We start from the raw sequence: 19874 nt of genomic DNA on the forward strand, positions 1-19874 counted from the left end.
TGGATCACTGGTGCTCTGGGATGGGCAGGCTCGAGGCAAGGAGAGTTGAGGGGGACCAGGGAGCAACAACCAAAGATGAGAGAAAAAAGCAGCAGCAAGGAAAAGCTTCTTCTCCACTGCCTTGCACTCAGCACAGTGCCTGGCTGGTGGTGGGTTACAGTGCGAGTAGAGCATGGGAAAGCAGATGAATTGCAGATTTGGACCAAGTGGAAACCTCAAGAGCCTCATGCTTTGCAAAGGGATACAAGACTCCCTTTTGTGGGCTGCTTTGCTGAAAATCCTCCCCTCTGAGCTCCCACAGCCACCCTGCATGCCCGTACAGTCAAAGGGCCGTAGCCAGAGGGGGGCTGGAAATAATCTAGAGAGCAGCAAAATCCACAGGAATTTTTCCATTGATTTTAGTGCATTTTTGATCAGACCCTGGGTGAAGCAGAACTTGCATGTTTGATACCAAACTCTTCTGTCTCCAGAGAGAAAGAGGAGGGTTGGGTAGAAAAATGGGAAGTATAGGAGATGAAGCTGTCTCTTTTTTTTTTCTTTTTCTGTAAAGCTTCTGCTGTTTCGCAAACTAGCGGGTGCAGAGGAAAAGGGAGACGAAAAGGGCCAAATCACTATGTGGAGGAAGAATCTGCAGTGCTGAGACGAGGAAAGTCTGCCCTTTGTGAGATAGTATTTCTGATCTGCAGGCGTACAAAGCCTTCATAATTGCTGGAGTCATTACTTGCAGTAGATGGCAGAGAGACATGACAGGTACTGCAGGACACATAATAAGCTGGAATGAGCAGTGATATTAATCCAATACCATCAAAGATCGGGCTCATCACAGGAACCCATTTAGAGTCCACAACAGCAGCCCTGATATTGCTAAGGAATATGTTTCATCTAAGTACAGACCTCACTTCAGTCCACGGCTGTACATTTGTTATTTCCTCCTCTGCTCCCACACGCTGTAGCTACAATTTATCCACCCCAGTTTATCCCATCCACGGATCTGTCACACTGTTCGTTAGAGCCTGGATTCCTGCATTTTATTTCACTACCTAAACTATCTCCCGTAATGAGGAGGCTGCTAACAACCTTACATAGTGTATGAAAAAATTGACTTCTCTTCCAGCCCAGCTTCTGAGGCTGCAGGTGCTGAGCTGCTCTGGTGCACTTAGGGGCTGTAAGCTGAGTTTCAGTTGTCAAATATTTTCTGTTTATCATGATTCCCAGACGGAGCATCAGTGAACGCTCCAGAACACCTTCTCACTTCCACGGCATGCCAGGTAAGGAGAATATGTCTAGACTGAAGGCAAGGCTGAAGCTGGGGATAATTTTTCCTCCAGCAGCCCCATGACAGCTTTCAGCACAGGAATGACAGCTAGGGATTTATGGCTAAGTTGCTGAGTCCAAGCAGCCAGACACCTTACTCAGGTTGCTTTTGTAGGGTTGGGAGACACAGGAAACAGCTGCCGAAACAGCATGGGAGGATGTGTTTAGTCAGAGTTTTGAGAAACATGTTCCTGAAGATTTATTAAATTCAAATTTGACTGTACAATTTATGGCCACTAAGCCTGATACAAGAGTTCCTGCAGGCAGACACGGGCAAGAACTGGAGCTGAGCTGCATTTGACTTCAGTGGTTATTGTGCCCAATTTTGTGTTGAGAATTTAACCTGTTCTTTATTTTTAGCTCTTGAGTTTTGCACTGTGATCTCTCTGAACTTTGCTCCTTTGATAGTAACTAGAGTGCTCCATGCAAACAAAACAGGAGAATAAAGCAACAACAGCTTTTAACTACTGCTGTAGGGGAAGCTGTGAGACACAGCAAAGACATGTGAATTTTTACCAAATAACTTAATTAGCTGATTGCTTATTTAGAAACTATAACAGGATGACCTAATAGCCCCAGCATTCAGAGATTCAGTAGCAAAGGCCTGGTTTGGATATACAAATATACCACATCACTATAAAACCAAAACAGCACTTGTTTTGTTACATTTCTGAAATATAATGCATTTTCCTTCTAAAAAAGCAGAGCAACACATTCCAGGGTCTGCAATTAGCTTCCCATCTTAGTTTTGTGGCTCTTCCATTTATTTGCTCTTGTCAAGGAAAACTTGTTCAACCACAATTCAGCTCTGCCTCGTAAACTTGATTAATTTCTACAAGAGACTCTTCATATAGCCTGTATAACCAAGGACAGATAGGGGGACATAACTGGGAGGGAACTGAAGCCACAGAGAAAACAGCCATCAGGGACTGCTGCTTGTACTGAGGAAGCACGAGCCATGCTTTGATCTTCAGATACCAGTTCCCTCCTTCTGCTGTAAGCTGCAACTCCATCTCCTTACCTGTGATTAATGCATTCACACTTCTGAAAACCTGTGGCACGTTGAGTGTCAAGTGAATTTCTAGGAGATTTACAACAACGCTTTGTGTTAAAAATAAAGTCGTGGTCTCTGTGATGCTTAACCTTCTGCCAGTCTTCTGCTCAACATTCCTGTACAGTTAAAAAGGAAACCCTTGTGTTCCCAGACTGAAGGCATCAGCTTGTAACTAAGATAAGCTGGTAAAGATTTATAAAGGTGTATATAAATCTATACAAGGTTATAGATTACTGGCAGGGCCCACCCATCTGAGCAGTCATTTCCACAGCTGCCTGAGAGTTTGTGCCCAGCTACCAGCAGCAATGCTGCCTTGGCAACACTGGATGGTAACGTGCCATGGCCTGCGACCAGAGCACTGTGACAACCCAAGAGCACTCTGACTCCCTCGTGGATTATAGCTCCACTTGCATCTAGTCTAAATGAGCTTCCAAAGTTTTCTCCAGCAGCAATAGAGGGAGAACATGACACCATGTGTTTATGTTGGAGCCACACAACTCCATACAAGCGGGGACTTGATCACCTACTGCTCCTGATCAGTTTTTTTACTCAAAAATTTAAATTTCTTTTGCAGGGCAAAGTTAGGATTTTTTCAATAGGTTTAGTCTGTATCATTTTTGTAGCAACACACAAAGATTTCTTTCAAATGTTCCCTAGAATGTTTTTCATCCTTGAATTGCTGAAATAAACACTCCATCTTAGAGAACTCTGGATTCCTTGAGCTCAGAAGAGCTGACATTTTATTCAGTGGTAGCAGTGCCATTGGCACTGCAATTAGAAGCTGTCCTTAGTCTGTTAGATCGCCAGAACAATGATATTCTGCACAATTTCAGATAAACGTCCACAATGCACCCTTATTTCCAGGAAATTATTTGCTTTATTGTAATTATTTCCTTATTTCAGTATTCAAGACTTACAGAATGGCTTTCCAGGAGCAATGTGCATTTAAATCTGTAAGGAGATATAGCATCCCCCTTCCAAACAGCAATGTCTTGCTGCCTGACCTCTACCATGCTTGCAAATTCCATGTGTCTCTCCAGAGCTCACGTTACCTTCTGAAAGGTGGGAACAGTCAGTAGCCACAAATGAAAACTCAAGGGCCTCTGTCATGTACTCATATATCTCATTATCAATCTCAGAGGAGAGGAAGGTATGAACAAATGACCCCTTACATTTCAGAGTCCAGTACAACGTGTTCCCTAAAGCATTCATGGAGAAAGACTTTCTCTGCCATCCTCACGAAGGGCTGCCCACGAGCACTGGAACTGGTGAGAGCCAGTCTTTTGCATTTTGGGTGCACCTGGAGAACCAAGTGAACACTATTACCCTGCAGTGATCAAAATCTACCCACGGTTTCTGAGTCACAGATAAAAATTAAGATCTAACAATTAAAGCTATCTTAGTCCCCATTCCTCCTGACCCTGACACCTAAGAAAATGCTCTGGGAAATAGGATCAGAACTCAGATAAACAATCTGCAGCACAACCAAGCTCTTGCCCTTTCTACTCACCCTTACTGCTCCAGACCACTCAGGCTGCCAAGGCTTTCAGAAATCCTCAGCCATGCCATCGCAGCCAGCATTTCTAAATGAAAGCTTTGCATGCCATCCTGGTGCTCATAGATCCAGACTACAGCCTGGCAAGCACAGAAGCTGGCTTAAAACCTGAAGGCCAGTCAGCTGGTCAATAGCCATTTACATTTTTTTAACCACTTGATATTTTGAACATGCTGTTCAGCCTCTGTCAGCTTGGAGCGTTCTGCCTCCACTGCCCAAGTGGTGAGTGAGAGGCTCTCCCCTTCTTTTCCCCAGGTTTGGCAAGCTCTGACCCTGGGGAGTTCAAGCCTCCATCCCTGCTCATCTCCACTGCACCACAAGTGCAGCACAATTTTAGGTTTTTCTGTACTAGCCTCCTGTATACAAACCACATCCTGGTGTGGCCCCTGGAGCTGGATGGTGTGGGAGCACAAGGCACACCTCTCAGCCCCAGGAGGTGCTGGTGGGAAAGCTCATTGCATGGGGAACAGGTTAAAATATGCCATCAAAAAAGCAAGAGCAGCAGGAGAGAGATAGTAAGAGAGAGAGGAAGGAGTGAGGGGGTACAGGTTAAAATTGGCAGTGAATTGCATTTGGAAGTTGCAATACAGGTCCTCCTATTTTGCAGGTGTTCACACTTGTCCTTGAAACCTCTACTTCTACCTGCATACACATTAAACACAGCCAAGTCACAGAAAATGTTGCCAGAAAGTGCAGTTTTGAGAAGACAAGAAGCACTGGGAAATTCAATCCAAATGTAATTGTTTCAAGTCCCACAAAGGGAGCTGCTTTTTTTTCTTTTTTTTCCCAGTGTTGAAACGTTAATTTTCATCTTAAGAAGTATTTAATTCCTTTCAACACATCTTTCTGAGGTGGCATTTTTTCATTTGAAAAGCATCCCAACTTACAAGCGAAAAGGCTAGGCACCCCAAAATAAATATTTTCCAAATAAAGTGCTACAGGTCAACCCAAAATTATTTTTCTGGTTTTGTATTTTCCCAGAGAGCTTAATAAAACCTTTGGAATCTGATTCAAGATCCAAATTCTTTTAGGCCAGCTGGTGCCCAGACAAGCCCTTTATTTTCCAAGCTCTATTTGCACAGGATGTTTTCACCACCAGATTTGTGCTTAGTGCTATCAGCCCCTCTGGATTTATCACATGTAAAGTATTTTATCCTGGAAGAACACAAGAAACTCCATCAAACTGCAGGCCTCCTAACACATACTGGCTTCACAAGAGCAGTGGGTCACAAGTACTATAGGATGTAGGGAGAGCCAAGAGGATGTTTTGGACAGAATATAGAGCAGTGGGAATAAATGGCATTTTTACATGCCAGGAGGCAAAAGTGTCAAAGTCTGTGGCTGTTTTGTGGCACCAGAAGCAGCAAAGGGTCCCCTACAAGCCTGCTGCACCTTCTAGTGGGGACAGACGTGGCCCTGACTCTGCCACCACCTGAAGACAACCTCCTCCATTCACACTTCCCCATGTAACATGTGCCAGACTTTTCTACCTCAGTGAGGTTGGGGGGTTTTTTAAGCAACTTCTCAGATATCACATCCATGGCAGGAGGAAGAGAGGAGTTAATTGCATTTCTTTAAAAATTAAGGAAGTTAAGCTTATCTCTTTGCCTGCATATGGGCAGCTGTGTGTCCTGGATGAGTGAGCTGACGCGAGATGGTTTCTAGGCAACTTCTGCAAGTCACGTTGGAACAGGAATATAAAATAAAAACAAAATCCAAGCAAGTCAAAACAAGCAGCAGCTACTCCATGCAAAACCAGTCTTGACTGACTCGGAGGGTTCATGTAAGGCCTTCTGTGGGATTAATATTGCTTTACTCCTAAGGACAGAGAACCTGGCACCCCTCTGCCAGCACCTATTGTGAGATACATGATAAGCATGTTCTGCAGACAACACACATAGCTTGTGTGTGATAAGAGGCCTGCCATGCCACATCACTATGATGATATTACTCAATTGCTGAAATACCATAATATAAGCATTCCAGGAACCTCAATCTGAGTACATCCAGAAGCTAGAAAACAGTGTCAATAACTCCGGTTCTTTCCTCTTTCCCAAAGAATTTTGCTTTGTATTTATCAACTCACCATACTCTTTTGTTTTGTTCTTTTTTTAAGCAATTGGTAAAGTTCAGGCGAAAAGTAGTGTTCTTGGAAGCTGCCTTTATTTGTTTCTTTTCTCTGTAGTAAAGAAATGAGGAGGACATCTCTTCTTAGATTATTCTGCAGTATTAGGAATTGGTCAGTGTACCTTTTAGTCTCTGCCCACATTTCAGAATTAAGGTAAGCTGATCCCCTTCCACTCAAAAGTAATTCTTCCCACAACTTCCCCAAATTCATTCAACTACAAAGGTTTCAGACAGAACATAACCTCACTCATGTAAATCCAGAGTTGCACCATTTTTCCAGTGTCAGAGTAAAATTTAGTCCTCGGTGCCACAGAAGAAAATTAATGGTTTCACAGCTCACACTTTCTGAGCCAGCACAACAACGAGTTTAGGATGCAGTGTTTATAGCCTTTTCTCTTAAGTTATGGAGGATAAGGGATGCCTAACAGAGATTTTAATTTTCAGGATGCCATTCTGCTCCTGCAGTTGCCAGTGTGATTGAAAAGCAACTGCAAAAGTTGGAACTCAACTGAGAATGGAGAATTTGTGTTGTCAATAAAGTTCAGAGCAGGTATTTTAAGAGACTGAATCTCCACCATTATTTCAAAGCATGTGTTCAGGTTTCAAGGAGGGTAACACCAAAATCAAATAATGTTTATAATAATCAGGCCATCAAAGCAGTTTCATTTAAAAATCAACCTATTCTATCCTCAAAGTTTGTATGGCAGTGTTTTTCTGACTCTCCACCAAGTAAATAGGTTGCAAGATGTGACACTTAACAGATTTTGTTGTCCATATGAAGTCAGAGCAAATCAAAGTTATAGTAAGAAAATGAAAGCTCTAAGCCCTGAAGAAATGATTGACCAGCAAAACTGCTGGGATTTCTTCCAAAGCTAGGTTATGTATGGACCCAACACTGACTTTAGCAGTGATGTTTTCTCTTCTGAAGAACCCAGAGCAGCATTCCAGATGCTTCAAATCACTCCACGTGTATCCAGCTCCCGATCCTTCCCAGCTCCTGACAGACAGTGACTGAGCACTCCTGGGTCAGTGGGAGTGGACTCGCCCCTAGGGACCAGGCTGTGCTGGGTCAACAGCTCTGGAGGTGACACACTCTGGCTCCTTCACCTCTTGCTGGCAGGAGTGCCAGGCTGCCCTGCCACGGGCATCCTGTGCAGCAGGACCCTGCTGGTTGTTTCTGTGGCTGCTCCCGTCAAGGCTGGCTAGCTTTTGCCAGCCCAAACTCAATCACACTAGCACTTCATTCCCATGAATTTGGCCTCAGTGTCTGGAGTGAGACAGACCCTAATACTGCTGAGTGACCATACACAGACTTACTTTTTTAATCCCTTCCAGATTTCTTCATGCCTGCTTTCTTCAGAGTCCTTGGGATTCACTTCAACCTCCAAGACTCCAGCCTGAGTGAAGCTGAGGCAGAGACTGGGACTGGCCTCCTTTTTCCTTCAGTCTTCCCATGTGTCCCCAAACCAACAACTCTGCTGCCTTCAGTAAATACTGTGGCCTGCTGTCATCACTGAAAAGCTCACTGCCTGACTTGCCTGCAGACAGAAAGGGGCCTATATAAGAAAAGGAGGAGGAAAAATTAGCAATAAGGCTGTGCTGTGACACAAATAACAGGCAGTAATGATAGCAGAGGCATCCATGGTGTAATTTGTACTGACACAGCACTGTCAGGCTCTGCACCTTACTAAGGGATAAACCCCTAGACCACATGAAGTGACTCACAGTGTTGGATCTGAAGCATGTTACTTTTTCAGAGGTTCCTCCATTTCTCGCTACCTTTTACCAACTCTCAACTATCCAGAAGACATGACAAGGGCTACTTTATGTGAGACCTTGGATTAGTCAGAGAGGTTGCTTCAGAACAAGGAAAGACAATTTCTCCTCTCAAAGATTCAGGCTATTGCCCTAGTAAGACTTACAAACAGCTTTTGGAAACTCAGAACAGGAAAAACACAAAAACCAGGTGTCACTTATTGTAGATCTAACTCACAAAGAAGGACACCAACTAGGTTTTCAAGGCAATATTATTGTTATTACTATTGTTGTTATTGTTGTTGTTGTTACTGTTGTTGTTGTTCTTATTACTACTACTACTACTGCTACTATTAATGAAGAGTAAGAATGAAGGTGGTATCCAACATTGCTCACATATTAAAGAAGCTGAGTGCTGTTCTGCATTTCTTTTTGAGATTTTAGTGTTTTCCAAGGGCACTAGCTTAGCCAAAATGAAAATTCAGCATCAGAGTCAATGGATCTATGGTTGGTCTAGTCTGCACCCTTCCCCTGCTATCTATCCCTACTTCTGGATGAAGGACTGAACCACAAGACCACCCAGCATGATAGAAGTCACACAGTTATAGATGTTCAGTTTGCTCACAGTGGATCCTCACAGCCCTGGCCAGCACAAGAGGCAATCAGACATGTGATAACGTTGGAAGATGCTCTTGGGAAAGTTCGAGTGGGAGATTCATGTTTTGCAAAATTAAACCACAAACCATGGATAACTCACATCCAGATCTGATCATATCTGTATCCCAACAGTCTGCCAGGGAAAGAAGACTCCAAAAAGAGGTTTTAGTTTACTTCTCAAAAAGGTCCTAGTTTACCTCTTCAATTTAAGAAAATATATGGACAAGTGTATCAACAATGACTAGATTTCTTTCAGAAACCTTTGGAGGTTTTAAGAACTTAAAAGTTTGGTCAATCATGAAAGGCTTTTCCATGCCCTCCAAGAAGCTACCCAGAGCTTTGTCAGCTCTGTTCCATGAAGGAGGAGTCTGACCCCAAGGCATGGTGGTGCTGCTTGGGTCTCACCATTTCAAGGATTTCACAGAAGATGGCTGAGGCTCACTTATTAGGTCTATTGGCCACCTGTAAAATTTTCAGGGTTCTCTGTCATGACATGAGCAAGTGCAATTACATTGCAGATTGGAAACCACCATGTTGAATTTCAGAGTAAATGTCTGCTATTTGTTCCTGCCTTCTTCAGGAATAATGGAGATCCACTTTTAAAGTAATTTATATTCTTGATCTTTGCAGTTTGTCTCCTTTAGAGACCTGAGGACATTGCAAGACACAGGCACATCTGTTTCCTGAATCCAAATTTACAGACAGCTTGCTCTGTCTCATTGTATGTATGAATCTGTGTGCAGTAAAAACATTATTGTGTTATGCATACACACAGACACAGATTATACTGTTGGTGGTTTAATCTAAAGCCTTAAATCAAAACCATCAGAGATATTAAGATCTCAATCCTGCAGACTCACATTGCATAGGATTTCAGCATAATTTTACGACATTTTCCCTGATGGGTTGCTCTTAATATAATTTTTCTAAATGAAAATTTTGAGCAAAGTAGAGTAGACAAGGGTTTGATTAACTTCTGGAACATGGTGCCAAATTTTCAGCAGAATCAGAGTTAAAATAGCAGGAGAGGAAAGATGAATCATAGAATCATTTTATTTGGAAGAGACCTCTAGGATTGAGTCCAGCCATTAACCTAACACTATCAGGTCCATCATGTCCCTATCTATGCATCTTTTAAATACCTGCTGGGATGATGACTCATCCACTTCCCTGGGCAGCCTGTTCCAATGCTTTACAACCCTTTCAATGAATAAATTTTTCCAGATATCCAATTAAAACCTCGCCTGGTGCTACCTGATGCTATTTCCTCTTTTCCTATTGCTTGGTACCTGGGAGAAGAGGCCAACTGCCTCTTGACTACGGCCTCCTTCCAGGAAGTTGTTGAGAGTGACAAGCCCTCCCCTGAGCTTCCTTTTCTCCAGGCTAAACAATCCCAGTTCCCTCAGCCACTTCTCATCAGACTTGTGCTCCAGACCCTCCCCCAGCTTCATTGCCCATCTCTGGACATGCTCCAGAACTTCAGTGTCTTTCTCGTAGTGAGGGGTCCAAAATTGAACACCATATTTGAGGTGTTGGCCTCGGGGTTCTGCTGTAGCACAAGCACTTCAGCCCATGGTACAAGTTAAACTTTGTGGAGTGACGGCAGCAGCTGCCAGCAGAGTTATCTGATTGTCAGAATAAACGCGTAGCCCTGGTGTGAAGACCCTGTGTAAGGCCACGGGTGCTCAGTGTACCCTGCTATATCCCAGCAAACAGCCAAGCTTGTGTCTGCATAAAACAGCTCTGTCCACGTGCAATGCCTTCAGCAATTAACTTTTACATGTTCATTACCTGGTTTTACTGTCATCAATCCACTTCATTACAGCTTTTTTGCTCTTTCATCGCTCAAGTCTTAGTAAGCCACACACTTCTCTTTTTGTGGATGAGAAAGTAAGCAGCATGTCTTGATCACTTAGAGCGTGCATTAGGTAAGGAGTCCCAGGGGAGATTACTGCTTTGCTAGTGCTCTCTCCACTGAGAGATAGAGATGAACAGAAGTTCAGGCAAAATATCATTTTATGATCTTTTGAGCAACTAAGCCTCAAAAGGTGTGCAAAACACTTCCAGGCAAGATACAGATGGGTGACCATGCCATCACCTCAGAGAGGTTCTGAGCTGTTCAGAGTCCTTTTCTGAGGTATGTTAGACTGCAAGAAGGAAATTCCTGTAAGAGTGTGAATAATTATTAATTAGATATCTTCTTGCCCTGCCACATCAAACCAACATGAGAATCTCAAAAAACTTTTTAAGGCTGAAGGATTGGGCAGCTAAGTATAAAAATGTATTCCTTCAAAAGTGTTTCAGTTTCATTACACATGGATTTTTCTAGAGGAATCTCGCTGAAATTCACTAAAATCCACTACTCCACATTTACACCACTGGGATCAAAATCTGGCCCCCCTCCACAGGGAGGGCTCATTAAGGCATCTGTGATGACAATTACAATGTAAGGGGCCTTCTTCTGTTAATAATTCTTCAGTATCAGCTTTTTGAAGCATTCCAGAGACCTGAAAGAAGACCAGAGATGCCTGGAGCTGCAAAGGAAGCCAAATTCACGGTCCCATCTTATCTCAATGTCTATTGCTTCTGCCTAGTGAAGTGTCTGCATTCTCCTTTAGAGTAAAGGCATCTGCAGGTAAATTGCTCTCTGCCCAGTCTAATGGACCAATTTCAGTTTTCATTTCTGAGTGCATAAATCTTAGGCTCCCTTTCCTGACAACACTGGGCATTTCAGTGTAAGAAATTTCACCCAACAAGCTCAAGACCCTGAAAGGTTTCCTCGCTTTGTCTCTCCTTTTGGAGTCGTAGACTTTGATTTTAGTGTGAAAGCAGTGTCTCAAGAGGCACAGCTAACTTAGAGCAGATGTCAGCAGCTTACCCACATGAGACAATTCAAAATGGAATGTGCCACACACCTCATCTGTCTTCAGCCTGACTCTTCTTCATCTGTCTTCAGCCTGACTCTTCCTCATCTGTCTTTGGAATTGTGCAGTCAGTTGAGAGCCAGAATGGGCCCAAAGTGGCTTGGCTTGGTGCAGGACACAAACAAGGAAGGAAAGGGAAGACTGAAAAATATCTACCACGTGGGCTTCTGCTTTTATCATCTGCAAAAGTATGTTCTAACAGCTGGTTTTTTTGCAAAAGGCTTTTGCTCCAAAGGTACTCTTTAAAAGCTTTTAACGAAGCAGTTTCAGTAGTCCAACAGATGACACCAGGAAGAGGTAAAACACATTTACATCACTGTTTCTGTCCTCTGCGTCTGTCTCTGCTCTGGTGACTGACACAACCAGTGTGCAGAAAGAGCAGCACCATCCTGCACTCAGCAGCACAAATGCTGAGCTTTCTGAGACACATGGGCACTGTTGTTTTCCCCAGAAAAAGGGTTATATCTGTGGATATATGCAAAAAGGAAAGGTTTGTTTGCTACTGCTGATTTGGTAAGACAAATGCAACACAACAGAGAAACCACAAACAAAGCAGACAGGTAGTGTGGGTTGCAGAACTCCACTGATACCTGTGCAAAATGCTGCTGTTAATCCAGGATGGATGGCTGCACTTTGAAACTCAAATTCCATGCTTTAAAAGGGGGGCTCACTTTGCTCTCTGCATTTCTGTTTTCTGACCTTGATGCTGGAAGGAGGGCAGAGCAATTAGCCACTTTTCCACACCAGTACCTGCCAAAATATGCAAGCCAAATAAGCAGCAAGTGAACATCTGTTCTTTAAAAAAGCACCCGGGATTGGGCTGGGGAGAAAAGAAGGTACCTTAGCAGGGTGTTCAAGAGTCTTGCATCTGATGGATCAATTAAGGCTAAATTCAAAGACAGGTATTTAAAGACTAAAGTAATTTCGGAAATTAAGGCCTGAATTGTTAGCACTTATTATAAGACATTTGTATGAAGATCATATGTGAGCAATCAAGAAGTGTTCATCATTGGAAAATAAAGGGAGAGCTCCCTCTTCTCCACTGACTGCCAAGGAGATTCCAGGAGTGCTCTGTTAATGGAGCACTCTGAGCAGAATATTTGAGGCTGCAAGTTGGCTACAGAGGACATGATTAGTAAACTTGTCTGTTGTATTCAGGCTAGAGATTAGACAAGAACTCAATTATAGGCCTCACAGCAACAGTGATGGTACAGCAGGAACCTAGCTGCTCTGCAGATGTGGAGGCTCTCTCTGATGCTCTGGAATGTGCATGGGGAGTTATGTGCAGAAGAAGGAGCCAGTCGCCTTGAGGAAGGGAAATAAGACAGCAATAACCAGAAAGTACTGATGAAAACCCAGGCAGCAGAAGACAGAGATCAACATTTGGTAGCCCTCAAACTACACGGTGAGTCTCAGTCAAACTCCCTGTGCCTGACCTTCATGGTCAGTGATGCTGAAATGAGAGGGCCATTCCCTGTTAGAGTGCCTCTTTCTTGGGACATGCTTCAGCTCTATGGATCTGTCTGTACACACTGCTGTGGAGGAGGAGACTGCGAGTTCACAAAGGCATCCTGTGAACTGCAGAGAATGGTCTTGTCAACACCTGTCCTTCCAAACCCTCACTCCCACAGTGCTTTTTCAAGTATATTTAAATCTCCCTTTCATAAGTGGCAATCTCCCTTCTCTCCCTCCCACAGGTTAGGTTAAAAGGGGCAGGAGGTCCTTTTCCATATTGATGTGTTTTCCTGACCTTTCAGATACATGCAGAGAAGATCAGCAAAAAGACACTGGAAAATGAGAAGAACAAAAGCACAGTGCTTGTGCTCATTCAAAGTAGTAAGACAAACATAAGATTTAGCACTGGGTAGAAAATAAACTGTATTCTGAGGAAAAGAAGAAGCTGCCTGTGCAGACAAGGGACTGTGAGGAGTACCACTTTGCACTGCAACACTGATGGAGCAAGCTATGACAATGGAGAATAAGCCTTCCTCTGAAGGTGTATAAACTTTCCTCCGAAGGCAATCATCTTTTCAGAGGGTTTTCTCCCCTCTTTAATATTTTTTAAGGAATTTAATTTAAACAGATAAATTCTCCTTTTGAACTGAAGGAAATTAGATAAATTATTTTTACATCTTTACAATTATTTGTACAAAATTTACATCCTGCTATTAAGCTGGTCCTCACCACAGTGCACTCTGTGTGTTGCACCCTCATGTGTGGATTTGGTTAGACATAAAGCAGGCACCCTGATTGCTAAAACTCCCCAGACATTTTCTCACAGTGCCTTGACCAAATTCTAAGCTGGGCAGTAACATTTTTTACTTGCTTAATTCGTCCCATGTGTCCAATAAGATTTGATTCTCATCTTCTCTGCCATAACTGGTTGCTGTATTCCATGCTAAAAGCAGACATAGCACAGCAATGAACAGAGAAGTTGCTACAAATACTCACAGGGACATGGTGAGGATTAATTAATCACTTATTCAGAGATTTCATTTCCTAATGTTATAAATAGTACAATCATAATAAAAACCGATTCCTACATTACCAGAATCAGTTACTGAAATCCCCAGTGAAGACAATACAAGCTTCCTACTAACAAAAAAATCCAAAACTGTATCCCAATCTCACCCCTACTGGGAGAGACAAAAAAATTAACACAGGCTAAGTTTTACGGTCAGTAAGCTATATCTCATTAAAGACCTGTATAACATTCCCTTTCATAATTATACTGAAACAAATTAGGATAATTTTAATTCTGAAGAGAAGAATTTAAGGAATTCATCCATTTATATGGCATTGATAATCCACTTTCAATTCACATATTTTGTTAATTCAGAGTAAGTTTTTCTCAGTCACTCTGGATAAGCAAATCTTCACTCTGAAGCCACCACCTCCTTTTACAGAAACTCATCAACAGTTTTTCTAAGTTCAATAACCTTGTGGATTTATGAAGCTGGGAATGGGCGATGATTTCTTCAAATGCTCAGACCTCTGGGATTCAGATCTCAGCACCAGAGAAATGAAGGAACTGAAGAGAAGATTCCCATATCCTCTTGCTCAAGATGTTACATAGGGTTGCTCCAAACTATACTCCACAGGCAGTGACCCTTGATGTTTGTCAAGCACAGAACAGACAGGCTGCAGCTTCCCCAGTACCATTCCCCCTCCCACTTCACTTATGCACAGTGCTCAGAGGCAGCAGAGATCAATCTCACCCTGCAAAATTAGTTCTTCATGCACTACATCCGTCCTAAAGGAATCCTCCATGGAGCACTTGTGTTCATATGGTGGGATGAGATGTAGGATTGAGACTTCTGTCCAATTTTTGTACCAAGAATACCTGCCAGGTCTTCAGGACCTCCCTGTGGGCATAACTTCATTGTTTCAGAGACAGAAAAACTCTGTCAAGTTTCAAGCCCTCTCAAAGTTGTGTCTAACCCACTTCACTATTGCAGTGCTACCAGGGAGGTCTGCTGGAAGACTCCAGCACGCACGCAGAGAACCCACAAGTGGGAAACCTAAGCAGAGTACCCTGACATGCAAAGAGCCAACACTCAATTCAAAACAACCAAAACAATCCTTTCCTTTTGCCCCCAGGCGCTGAAATTCTCTCAGAGAATGGCATTCTTTTAAAAGAACAGCAATCAGATATAAATCTTTCCAGTGCTGAAGCTGATGCTTGGGCCCATGATACGATGGGCAGGGACAAATTCACCTGTGGGGAGAACACCTCTGTTCCCTGTGGCTCACATCAGGGTGATGTGCTCTGCATGGCTGCAGCTCCTCTAGCTGAATGTGGAGGCGGTGCCCTAAAGAAGGAAAGCAGCATGGCTTTGTGTGCAGTTAAATCTGCCTTGCCACCAGGGATGTGTTTAAGATACGGCGGGTCCTGAGGCTACATGCCACTGATGTATTTTGAAGTTAGAGCAGATCTATTCATTGCTAAGCAAACCTTCACAAATATGTTAGCGTACCCTGCATTAGCCATGGGAGGTGTTCAGGAGGCTACAAAAGAGCATTCATTAGAGATGCTCAGTGGTGAGGAACTGAAGCACCCGTGCATTCTGCTGAGAGAGGAACAAACACACTGCTCAGAGCAGGTTTGTAGATATATACACCACTATAAAGCGCACCTACTACAGCGTTGAGTCCTTTTCAGCTTCTTTGTTCTAGCTTTCCTTGCATTTTCTCCTTCCTTTACTCACATGCCTTATTCCTAATTGCTCCTCTGTCTTTATCTCACTGTTTTCCCTTTTTCCTTCCCACCTCCAGCTGTGAGGTCATTCTTCTGCCTAGGTCTCAGCAGTGCTAGGAATACAACAGCAGCTATTCTGACACTTCACTACCTCCACAGTCCTCTCTGGCAGGACCTGAACCTTTCAGACACACAGGCCTCGGTACATGTCAACTCCACACATTACCTGTACCCTGTTTTACTGACTGGTCACCTAAGAGCTCTATTTTACTTCTGCCTAGATAGATAAAGAGGTACTGTAGGGTGATGCATCCCAATCTCATTGCCCTCTGGAGTGGTCTTACTTACACTGGCTGTAGGTATTGTGGCTCTGGTGATATTCCTGAACCAGGCACCTCAATTAGACTTCCCATTATTTAAGGGTACCCAAAATAAATCTGGGCTTCACACCCTGCCACCCTGAGGGTACCCCTTGCACTAGACTTGAGGTTGATGTATTTTTCACTAATTTAGGCTAAGGATAAATATGGATTTGATGAAGCTGTATACGTGCAGTCTGTACTGTCTTTTCTAGCTACAGAGAAGCTCACAGCCACAGTCAACTGCATTAAAAATGCTATGAATTCATAATCTGTGAATTTTTGAGGATGGGGAACAATTACTGTACAATGTTGTCCACGTATTACGCAAACTCTTGAAGCCACCCAACTGGCAAAACAACGAAAGAACAAACATTTTGCAATAAAGTTCATTTTATTTGAAAGACCAAAGAGTCACATGTGCTCTCCTTTTAGCCTTAAGGACAGCAGTAAAACTAATGCCTTTTTCAGAACCACTGCTATTAAAAGAGAGGTGAGGGAGGGCTTTGTTTTTTAGCTGTCAGAAAGATATATTCACTTTTAATACATACACTACTCTACCATTATACAGGGGAGTTTAATTTTGGTGAGACTATTTGGTGATGTAGAATTTGCCTTTTATGGATTATATGGCCTGTCACCTCTACCATTAATCTAGATATTTTCAGAAAAGGGATAAGCACAATAAAAATATGTTTTTGTAAACTTGATCCACATTCATGACACCCCTCTACAAAATCACTGCTGGGTGTGGAGCCCTTCGGCTTATTATCCTTGGCATAAAAATACCCCAACAACTAAATTAACTCAGATTCTCTGATACAGAGACAAACATATATATGGCTGCCTTCTGGACAAACTCATGTAGTAGACGAGGTGTCAGGATGGTGAAATACTGTGCTTTTTCTTTTCCTAGTTTAACAAATAGCTAATGACAGTTTTGCACTGTTCAGTCTGCAGTTTTGCACAACTTGAGGCTGAAGCCCCAAAGTGACTGGTACAGCCTGTTCCAAGTCTATAGATTCATGAGGACAAATCTTCTGAGAGCAGAGTGACCCAGATGAAGTGAACTAACTGCTGCATCCCTCAACAGGGATGAAAACCTGTGGGCTACACCTATCACCCTCCTCATGCATTCTTCTAGAGTAACCTGCTACTATTAATAGCCCACTGCCATCAGGGCCCAGCATGGAATATCAGAGAAAAGGAATTTGCTCCTTTTTGGAAAAGGCAGGCAGCTAGTGTATTCCCTGCCCAGCTTCTCTGAGCTTCTCATGGTGCTGTACTCTATCTGTGCAAGGGCAAATTTTGTAGCCCCCTTCATTGGTTTAAAAGGGTGTGCAGCAGATGAATTAGGTAGAAATAAAACGTGGATTCACTGTGGTGGGATGGTTGCAGTAGATACTGACTTTTATGCCTTCTGCAATCAGATATTATCCTGGGCAGCTGCAGTTGGAGACTGCTCTCCCAAGGCAAGAAAAAGGCATTCCCTGAAGACATGAGCTTTGGCTTTTTGCCAGGACAACAGGATCTGCTTGATTAGACAGAGGTGTTCTACCTACAACTCGCAGGACATTACATCTGCTTTGCTGAAAACCTCAGTCCTTCATTTAGGTCTGACCTTTGTTTGACCAAGGCAAAAGCTCAGTTGTCTTCAAGTAGCATATGATAAGGGTTCTTAATCTTTTAACACATTCAGGAGCACAAAGTTCATTGAATTTCAGTCTTTTACAAAAATCTCTGGATAGTGAACCACAGTGTGCTCCATTCTGAGCTCCCTGAAGTAATTTGTTTCAAAGCTTCAGAAATGTTTACTAAACTTAAAATTGCTCAGAATCCTTCTCACCATTCTTTATAAAGGATGGAAGTTTTCTGGTTTTTTTGTGTTGTTTATGAGTATCAATTTCAGCATTGATTCCTCCCCTTCTATCATGCAGAGTGAACACAGACACCTTAATAATTCTTCAAGGCTTATTACCAGAAACCACTTCTTAATTTTGTTCTACAAAATATATATGTGTGCTTGCTATTTGTTGGCCTCTGGTCAAAGAAAATAATAACTGAGCACAATACATTCAAGAGACAAGATATCTTTTGGATGTGAAAGTATTAAACTGCTAGCAATTTCAAAACCTTGTTCTACCTGCCCCAGCCCCTCCAAACCACATGCCCCTCCTGCCTTCCAGGATATCATCAGTCCTGGAGGCTGGGAGAAGCCAAACAAATGAACTCCAGCTCTTGCAAACAGTCAAAGGACAATCTGCTCCTTTCCAGACCACTTCCAGGGGGAAAACTGCCCTTCAATTTTTAAGTGTACATTTAGTATTTGCCAAAAGACCACATACAGTCCAGAGCTTTAAAATGATCCTGTGGGATTCAAAAGGATATTTCCTGGCCATGATGATTTATGGTGCTGCAACAACAATCAGAGCCCCCTTTGAAGAAACAAGGTGAAGCCAAGTGGCTTTGTCTGGAAGTGAAATGCTCTTCTGTGTTATCCCAGCCTGTGTGGATGAGTGCTGCTGGCGGCCAGGGCAGGGTCTCTCATCCCTTGTGTGTTCAAAGGTGCTCTGTGGACACCAAAGCCAGAGGAGGTGGAAGGACACATTCTGTTCTGTGTTCACTCAGAAACAGAGCAGGTACATGCATCCTAACCACACTCCCAAGAGGTAAAAACAGATACAAGAAAATGGTTTCACCAGGACTTCTGGAAAAAAGTATGCACCCCCAGCAAGGTCTTAAACAATGAAGATAAATACTGCAGTGTCATCAGCAGAAATCCACTCCAGAAATCCAAAATACAGCCCAGGACTGAGAGTATGACAAAAATATCCTCACTTACCTGGGTGGAGAAAAAGCATGGGGAGAGCCTCCAAAATTGCAGCCCAGAGAGGGGAAGCTGGGCTGAGGAAAGGGCCTTCCCCCAGGCATTTGTACCTAACTGAAGAACAACCCAGATGTGTTTTCAGAAGGCATCAGACTTCAAAAACCTCCACTGGCTTCTGCAAAACAGAAACTCTAGCCTTGAGCAGATCCCTGAATGATGCCAAACACCTGGTGTTGGTGTAGACCCTGCCCTGATGTTACCAACGAGGCAAGAAGGGGCATCTTCTTAAAGCCTATCCCCCTTCTTAAGCAAAAAAAAAACATTTGAAAATCTGGATTCTGGGTCAAAAAATCCACTGACAGAATATTTATGCATTTTGAGAAGCTGAGTTTTTTTCAAGCGAATGTTCCCTCCCTAAAACCTTATGCAAGCAGACTTTAATGCTGATTCTGTATAGCACCTGTAGGCCATCTGGAAGGTAAAGAGCTACACAGACACAAGCAGCCTACCCCAAAATTATGGCAATAAGAGATAATGATCCTGGTGGCAGAGGCAGACTACTATTCCTGCCACCATCTTTTTAAAGTCTCTCAGCTATAAATCTTCTCCTCTCACCAGCCTCTCTGTCCTCATGTTTACACAGGTGTAAACCCAGGAATAAATTTATCACAGTTGGTAATGGGAATTTTCCTCCTTTCTCAAACAGTGGTGTGGCATTTTACCAACTTGATGGCAGGGTCACTTTGATAGCTGGCAAAAAAAGAAAAAGTTCTCTCAGAACAATGTGAGATTGTGCTTTGGCCCACACATCTTCCAGCACTAAATGCCACTGCAGAAGGAAACAGCGGCACAAGGCCAGATGGTCAGCACATTAGTGTGGTTCCAGGGGGAAACAGCTGGAGCGTGCCCAGACCTCTCATTCATCCCCTCCCTTATTCCTACAGCTTGTACCCAGCCATAAAAACACCAGGCACTGCCTATGCATGAGGCAACAAAGCCTTCAGAGAGGTGAGGTGTCCAGTGGAGAAAAATTACGTGATGACTAAAAGAGACACTGTGGACTCCAGGGATGTGGGTGCAGTTCAGCCCCCAGTTTTGCACAAC

At 43.2% G+C, this 19874-nt stretch overlaps 1 long non-coding RNA gene across 5 annotated transcripts; it reads right to left on the minus strand.

The window, feature by feature from the left end:
- Positions 1-407: 407 nt before the first annotated feature.
- Positions 408-19370, minus strand: LOC135299026 (uncharacterized). Of its 5 annotated transcripts, none has more exons than XR_010361062.1 (5): positions 18786-19370; positions 11977-12136; positions 7368-7606; positions 2336-2484; positions 408-753 (listed from the first exon to the last, which is right to left on the minus strand). It is a non-coding gene; the product is annotated as an uncharacterized LOC135299026 (long non-coding RNA). The 5 variants fall into 5 exon arrangements; XR_010361061.1 differs by lacking the exon at positions 408-753 and adding an exon at positions 787-1451; XR_010361056.1 differs by lacking the exon at positions 408-753 and having other exon boundaries at positions 787-2484; positions 18786-19368.
- Positions 19371-19874: the final 504 nt, after the last annotated feature.

Source organism: Passer domesticus, chromosome 1, assembly GCF_036417665.1.
Source record: "Passer domesticus isolate bPasDom1 chromosome 1, bPasDom1.hap1, whole genome shotgun sequence".
Classification (NCBI taxonomy): Eukaryota; Metazoa; Chordata; class Aves; order Passeriformes; family Passeridae; genus Passer; species Passer domesticus.